This window comes from Chenopodium album, chromosome 5, assembly GCF_948465745.1.
Source record: "Chenopodium album chromosome 5, dcCheAlbu1.1, whole genome shotgun sequence".
Taxonomy (NCBI): Eukaryota; Viridiplantae; Streptophyta; class Magnoliopsida; order Caryophyllales; family Amaranthaceae; genus Chenopodium; species Chenopodium album.
The window spans coordinates 20,630,642-20,639,825 of NC_137838.1; positions in this window are offsets into that span (position 1 = coordinate 20,630,642).

The window sequence follows — 9,184 nt, forward strand, 5'->3', positions numbered from 1 at the left end:
TTAAAGGAATATATTCTTAATTATCTTAAATAAGAAAAAAAAACATTTATTTACCGAAAAAAAAAACAAGGCAAAAATAAAATAATAATAATAATAATAATAATAATAATAATAATAATAATAATAATAATAATAAAGTAGCTAGTTTAGTTTCCTTGATTTCCTCAAAGCAAAGCATAAACTTATCCAGCGCATGTTTTCCTTAAAAAAAGGTTAGTTTTCCTTGAATCAAGATGATTTTTTTTTACCAATTTTTGCCAAAAAAATATATTCAAGTGGTGATTCTTATTTCTCCAATATTAGCACGTATACATATAAGATATTCATCATATATTCTCTAAAGTACTTATAATCATATTAAAAATATATTATGTATGCTTGCAAATATGCTTTTTAATTTTAAAACATGTACTTAACATATTTGGATTTTGTAATATTCATACACATGATTGTAGGTTATTGGAAATATAATATAGAATCAGCTAGTAACCTTAATTTCATTTCAGTAGAAATAATTTTATATCTATAAAAATAATTTTAGTTCAGCATAAGTAAGGCGAAGAGATCGACTTTTCAAAAAAAAAAAAAAAAAAAAAAAAAAAAAAAAAAAAAAGTAAGGCGAAGAGAACAAGATCTTAGGGGGGTTGTTTTATTTACCTTATTTTCACTTATTTTTGTTATAATAAGGCCCCGTTTAGTCACCTTTTCAAAAAAATATTCTGTAAAAAATATGTTTAGTTCAGTTAAAGTAATTTCAGTTTAGTAAAAATCAGTAATTATAAAGAAGAAATATAATAGAGACTCGGTAAAAATAATTTTAATTCTGCAAAATTAATTTTATCAGTAAAAATATTTAAGTTCAACAAAAATAATCTCAGTTCAGTAAAAATAATTCCAGTTCAGCAAAAATAAGGAGAAGTAAACAAGACCTAAGTGTAAATAAGTTCAATTAAGTTCAGATAAGTTCAAAAATAAGTTGAAATAAGTTACGTTTAGGAAAAATAAGTTCAAATAAATTTAGTTCAAGAAAAATAAGTTTAGATAAGTTTAGTTCAAATTACAACTAAAATAAGTTTTAATAAATTCATATATGCTCAATTTAGGTCTAATTAAGGGTCTGTTCACCTTATTTTCACTTATTTTAGGTATAATAAGTTCAAATAAGTTCAGTTCAGGTTTAATAATTTCTGATATGGGTTACCCAAGTACATATTACAACTAAATTAAGTTGTATTAAGGTCTAATAAGTTCATATAAGTTCAGATAAGTTAAGATAAATTCGGATGAGTGAAAATCAAGTGAATAGAATACACCCTTAGTTTAGATAAATAAAATTCAGTTGAATAGAACATAGCCTACCTGAATTTTATTAGTCATGTTAAAGAATAAGTGGCCGACGCCCTAAAAATAAGAGAATAAGTGGCCGGAATTTTTCATTTAAGGCACACATAGCATCGCACCTTACACCATAGTTGGTTGTGTTTTGGCTACTATGAAAAGTTCATGGTGCTCAGTGCACCTAAGCCATACTTCGAGGTATTTACGGTCAATAAATTTTGCCTAATATTAAAGAACATTATTCATATAGTAAATGTACAATTGGTATTAATCACCTTCAAATATTCTTATTAGGACTCCACAATACCTTCAAATATTCTTATTAGGACTCCTAATTTGTTTTTAAATACCTTCAAATATTCTTATTAGGACTCCACAATACTTAGTTGGGACTACCTAATTTGATTTTAACAACTGTAGGGAATAATTTCAAGCCTTTAAAATCCCACTAGCTTGAACCCCACTGTGATCATACACTAAAGTACGGTGGCGTCCAAAAGGGAAGAAGATAGAGCAAAAGAGTCGCCAACAAGTTTTTTAGGAACTTGTAAACCATTCACGAGGTGAAGGTTACACCCCTTAACGATCCAAGAGATCGTCAACTCCATAAGGTCATGAACCAAATAAGGGTTCGGGGATGATGGTACAAATCCAACCTAAAAGAGATTGAACCTGCCCTAATAATAGGCCTCTACTTTATTCTGCTCGTATTCATGTGCGCTTTCTGATTAACATGCAATCAATAGGATTAACCCTAAACCTGTTTAATCTATGTTGGTTGAATATTAATGCACAAATAAACTATTATTGGCGATCACTTGAAATTATAATCATAATTACCCTAAACAAGATTATTAATATCTTATTAAGCGTGATTGCAAGTACCAATTCCCTTTAACATGCATAAAAGGTGTGATCAAGCAATAAATAAATAAATCATCAAGCAACATAATAAATAATCATCATCATAAAAATAAATTATAATTGAAATAATCAATAATCATCATATTAATATTAATTGAAATAATTATCATAAATAAAATAATCATCAAAATAATAATATTCATAATCATTATAACAATTATAATCATAATCATATTCATGTTAATATTAAAGCATAATAATAATAGTAAGATCCTAGGCATGATACTAACAAGATTAATAACAAACCCTAGCATGTCACTAAGCAATAAAAATCAAATCTTTAACCCTAACATGATACTAACATGAATAAATATTAGGAAGATAATAAAAGGCATCATAGCAATCATATTTAATATTAAAAATACCCTAGACATGATACTAGGAATCATAATAACAATGTAAACATGGTGTCTACATCATAATATCAATAAATCAATTAAAGTACTTACTTGGATGCCTCGTACCTCTTTCTAATAACAAAATACACACGTTAGTAACTTCAAGGAAAATAATAAAACAAACAATCAAATTAAATAATTGAAAGAGAGATTTGGGACCAAACCCTCAGAAATTAAACCTTTCACGTCTAGGGCGAAAGCAACTTCGAATATGGCTAGGTGTTTCTAGATCTTGCGAATGCGGAATTTTATATTTGAGAAAAGGCTAGTTTAGAAAAAGAGAGAGAGAGAGAGAATAATCAAGAAAATCTTGATGAGAGTTTGTTATTGAAAAAGGGGAGATATGACCTCTATTTATAGGAAAAAAGAGGGTCGAAGAATTAAGAAAAGAATCCAAATTCGAATCGAAATAAAACTCGTAGACAGCAGTTTTTGCAAATTTTGTTTTTATCATATCTTTTGATCCAGGAATCGGAATAAGATGAATAAGATGTCGTTGGAAAGATCTTAAAGTCTACTTTCTAACCCAATTAGAATCAGATTAAAATATGTTGTATAATAAAAGATATGAACGAAATAGTAGGACGGTATCAGTTTTGGATAAAGTTTCATGTCTCATTCATATCTTTTTCGTTATAGCTCGGATTTAATATTATAATATATCATTGGAAAGATAATTTAAAGATCTATCCAACCATATAAAATTTGGATAAAAAATATGAGGCACGAAAATTATATATGACTGTCTTTGAACATGTTTAAATCCGAATAGAATTAGGACTTTAAAAAAGGAAAGTTTTATAAAAAAGGAAAGTTTATATTTAAATCAAATTCCTTAATCTTATCTTTTCAAAAAAGGATAATTAAGATATTTTAGAAACTTATAGAAGATTCTAATCAATCCTAATTAGTTTAGGAATAGGATTAAACCTTTGGACCCTCCTCATGATCATTGGGTCGTAGGCAAAATCCGGTTTGGGCCCAGTTTAGTATTTTGGCCATAACTTCCTCATTATTCATCGGAATTGGGCTTATAATATATCGTTGGAAAGGTCTTTTCAAGCCCCATCCAACTACACCATTATTGGACCCTTATCATGGACCAACCAAACTAGATTGGCTGTTTTCTTAAAATAAAGTTTTCAAAAACAGAGAGAAGAGAAAAGAAATAAAACTTTCCGCAACACTAGACCTTTCCACACTTTTGTTTCATTCGATTATGATTCGACGTGAAAGACACTCATCACTGGGTTTGGTTTTGGGGAGACACAAATGGGTGTCTACAACAACCTTCAACAAATTTTTTATTAGACTCTATAATACTTAATTAGGACTACCTAATTTGATTTTGAGAACCTTCAAATATTCCGATTAGGGCTCTACAACAATACTTAGGGCCTGTTCACATTTACTGAACTGAGCTGACCTGAATTGAACTGGTGTGTCTTTTAGTATATTGTTATTGATTAGGACTCTACAATACGTAGTTGGGACTACCTAACCTAATTGTAATAATAACCAAACTATATTTTTATTGGACTCCATAACACTTAATTAGGATTGTCTAATTTGAGTCTTCAAAGAAAAAAGGGATTGCCTAATTTGATTGTAATAACCTTCCTATAATTTATTGAGACTCTATAACACTTAATTGGGACTGCCTAATTAATTAAAATAATCTTCTATTATTTATTATTGGGGCTTGTAACACTTGATTGAGACTAACTTACTTGATTATAATTTAATTTTTATGATTTCGTGTATAATTTTTATTAGTCATATGATATTTGAGTAATACGTTATTGTTAAATGTTGAGGCTACAATACTTAGGGATGGCAGGTGGGTATTATAATGCGGGTCTCGCACCGCACCCGCCCCAATCAAAGCGGGTATGGGTCCAACTTTGGCGGGTAAGTAGGCGGGTATGGGTACAAAAGTCATACCCGGCCACCGTATGTAGTGGGTAGGTGGTGGATTTGATGTCATACCCGCCTATTACCCGTCTACCCGCCCAATTACCCACCTACCTGCCTAGTTATCTGCCTCCCCGTCTAGTTACCCGTCCAATTACCTACCAACTTTTATTACTACTTTTTTTTCTTATCACAAATTGATTACTATGTATAATATTCTATTAAATTATGTATTTATAGCAATTTAGATACGCCAAAATGACATATTTATAGAAAATTTAAGGTAATGTTTAAGGTAGTGATTACTAATTGGCGTTTTGACTAGTTAAAACACTAATACAAAAAATTTAAGAGTGTTTGGCAAGGTAGCGGTTCTAGTAGCGGTTAGCGCTAGAAGTAGCGTTTAGGTAACTTTTCTCAAACGTTAAAAATAGTAGTGTTTAGAGTAGTTGGTATTGGGATTCTATAATACTTAATAGAGATTGCCTAATATGATTGCAATAATCTTCAAATAATATATTCTTTATTGGCACGCACTCTATAGTACTTAATTGGGACTGTCTAATTTTATTGTAAGTTGTAACGACTTTCAAATATTCTTTATTGGGACTCTATAATCCTTAATTGGGACTGCCTGATTTTATTGTAAGTTGTAACGACTTTCAAACATTCTTTATTGGGACTCTATAATATTTAATTGGGACTGCCTAATTTTATTGTAAGTTGTAACGACTTTAAAATATTTTTATTGGGACTCTATAATACTTAATTGGGACTGTTTATTTTGGTTGTAATAACTACCTTTGACACTATATTTACATAATATACCTAGGGTCTGTTCTCTTCGGGTTAGTTTCAGTTAAGTTCAGGACTTAATTTCATAACAATTCATTTCAACTCTATTTAGTTCAGTTCAGTTCAGCTCCAATCAGTTCAGTTCAGCTTAGTTCAGTAAATCAAAAATAGACCCTTAATGGAACTGCTTAATTTAATTGTAATAATTAATTAGAACTGCCTAATTTGATTATAATAATCTTTAATACTTTGTATTTGGATTCTATCATACTTAATTGAAATAAATGGCCTAATATGATTGTAATAACCTTCATCAAATAATATATTTTGTATTGCGACTCTAAAATACTTAATTAGAACTGTCTAATTTGATTGTAATAAACTAATAACCTTTAAAATTCTTCATTGGGAGATTTGAAATTCAATAATACTTAATTTAGACTCCCTAATTAATATGATTGTATTAACCTTCAAATAATATATTTTTTTATTGGGGCTCTATAATACTTAATTGGGACTGCGTGCCTAATTTGGCCTGGTTGTAATAACTTTCAAATATTCTTAATTGAGAGTTGAGACTACGGGCCTGTTCACATTTACTGAACTGAGCTGAATTGAACTGAATGAAGCTGAACTGTACTAAACTGAACTGAACTGAACTGAACTGAGTTGAAATAATGAATATTTTATGAGAGAAGGAAATTAGGAGTTGAACTGAATTGAACTGATAGGAGCTGAACTGAACAAAACTGAAATTAAGTAAATGTGAATAGGCCCTACATAACACTTATTAGGACGGACTGCCTAACTTAATTATAATAACCATCACATATATATTATATTGAGACTCTATAATACTTAATTGGGACTACATAATCTCATTGTAATAAAACCATTAAAAATCTTGATTGAGGCTACATACATGCTACATATTGGAACTACTTAGCTTGATTATTATGCATGTAGATAACATGTACACTAATAAATTATGATTACTAAGACTAAAGTATTATCTTCAACTTTCCCTAATATAAACTTAACTAAACTTATCTAAAATTATTAGGCTTGAAATAAATTAAAGCAAGGTGAACATAATAGGCTTATAGGTCATCCTATATAACTAATATATAATTCAACTATGCATATGTTAGAGTATAATATAGGTCATCCCAAGTAACTATAAAGTACTCCCTCCGTTTCTTATTTATATGTCTATTTCTCTTTATTATGTGATTAATGAAAGAAATAGGCATGTAATTAACGGACGAAGAGAGTATACAATATGCTTTATATAGGTTAGCTTACAAAAAATACAAATGATAGCTTACAAAAAAGATACGAAAATATTTTTAAATATCTAATTAAAAAACTAATAAAAAAACTAATTAGTTGTACGGTAAAAAAATTCAATTAAAATTGATGATATAAAATTTTTTAATTGATGATATAAAAAAAACTTATCTTTTCCTAAAAAAATTTGATGTAAGATAAGTCAATTAAAAATATAAGAAGGAAAAATAAATATATTGTCAGGAAAGATTTGATCCTAGTATGGCTAATAAAATGTATTATAATGCTATTCACCATTTATTTTAGGAAAAGATAAGTTTTTGTTAAAAAAGCAAATCAATTACAGTGATTTTAGGAAAAGATATCATTCCTCCCTTAGAACATGCTCGGTTCTTTTTTTTTTTTTTTTAATTTTAATTAATTTTATAATTAAATAAATAAATCTATTTTAAAAGAAAAAGAAAATTACTCCACCGCCTACCAAAAAAAAAAAATAAAAATAAATAAAAATCACTCCACCACTTGATCAATTTAACACTATTGCCTTTGAGAGCTTCACCTTCAACAATGGTATATTGTTTATATTTGAGAGTTCAAACATTCAACAATGGCATATAATTTAAATCATAACATAATGCATGATTATGCAAACGATCAAATATATTTATAAAGTTAACTAAAGTGATTATAATTATTAAATTTATGATTAAATCTTCAAATTTATATGAATTAAAGCATAAGCATGATTATGACGAACTTATGTTAATTAATTTTGAGAATAATTTTTTATTAAATATTAGAAGTTATTTTTATTAATTTTGATGTTATACATTAGCAATTATTGATGAGTTTGGATTAAATATAAATGTTGAGGGTAAGGTTAAAGATGAACATTATTGAGTTGATAATGAAGGATGGTAAAATATTGATGAAGGTTGAAGATGCTAAAAACATTTTTCTAAAATAATTAAGGTTGAAGATGAAGTGTTTAAAATTTGATTTTTTTTTTCTTCTAATTTTAATTTTATATTGCTAATTTTAATTTTTAAAATAAATCAATTTTCTTTAAATTGAAAAAAAAATCATGCGTGAAAATTGAAAAGCAAAAAAAAAAAAAAAAAAAAAAAAAAAAACACTAACCAAACAATCCTTTGATGACTGTGTATCATAGGTGTTGGATTGGACGGCTCAGATTAGATAAATACTATACTAACGATTCAGATTTAATCTCTTATTATAGTCGTCCGTAGTTGTCCATAGTCGTCCGTAGTCGACGACTACGGTAGAATTTTTATTGCACAACGTCAAATCTTTGAGTTTGTTGTGTTTCTTTGTACGTATAGGATTAGTAGTTTTAAATCATGGATAAGCATGATCATCTTAAGCACGTCGGAGACCTTGTGCTAATTATTAAAATTGGTTCTAATTATTAAAATGAGAGATTTGTGTTATTGGTCACTTTGCACTTTCTCATTGGCAACCCTATAGTCATAAATTTTTGTTTTGGAGACCCTATAGATAAGTTATAAACTACTCGTATCTATTATTCATATTTAACCACAATAAACAATTATTGTTTTCGTATATTCTATTTTGATACAACTTAAAAAAAAAAAAAACACTAATTAATGCTCTTTTTATACATTACTCCCTCCATCCCTCCCCAATCCCCATATTCTTTATTTTTGTAAATATTGTCACATGGAGCAATAAAAAGGAAGATGAAAAAAGTATCAACGATGACTAGTGTAGATCGAGGACTGAGTTTTTTAATCAAGTAGTCTGAACACAAGAAAAGGCCAAACGTGTTAATTGTTAGCTAGATTATATTACTTTGAGTACTAATTAATGACTTTGTTGTGCTTGTTGCTGTGTTTTATGAGAATTCACGTTAATGAAATGAAGTCTACATTAATTTTGCTACTCCGTACATGTAATTGATTAGTTTAGACTCTATGGCTGCGCTCCATGCATGTAAGTAATGAAGTACGTGTTTGAAATTTAAATTAGTGGAACTAGTTGAATAATAAGTCATATAATGTGTTTCGGCTTTGTATAATTTAATTAAAGAGACCTTCTGTTATTAAATAATAGTTCTCCCTCGTTTTATTATAATTTTCCCACTTTGATTGTACATGTTTGTCAATGTATTAATTTGACTACAAATATATTAGTTGTATATATATAAAAAAAAGACTTTAACAACTAGATATTCAAGAATTTTGCTTGAATAACTATCTAATAAAACTCGATTTTTGGAAGAACTAGCTAATAAAAAACGGCGTTTCTTTGGTGTGGCCAGTTAGAGTGCACGTCAAGGTGATACATACCAAAACACTGGTCAGATAACCCTTGATTGACCGAGTAACCCTTAACAGATTAACCCCTGATTAACCAAGTAACCCCGGCCATATCATATGGCCAACCATATATAAAAATTTATGAATTAAAAAAATGTTTAGAAGAAACTACCTGATAAAAGGTAAAAAAAATTATAAAATATTACCTCTGACCAAATTTTCATT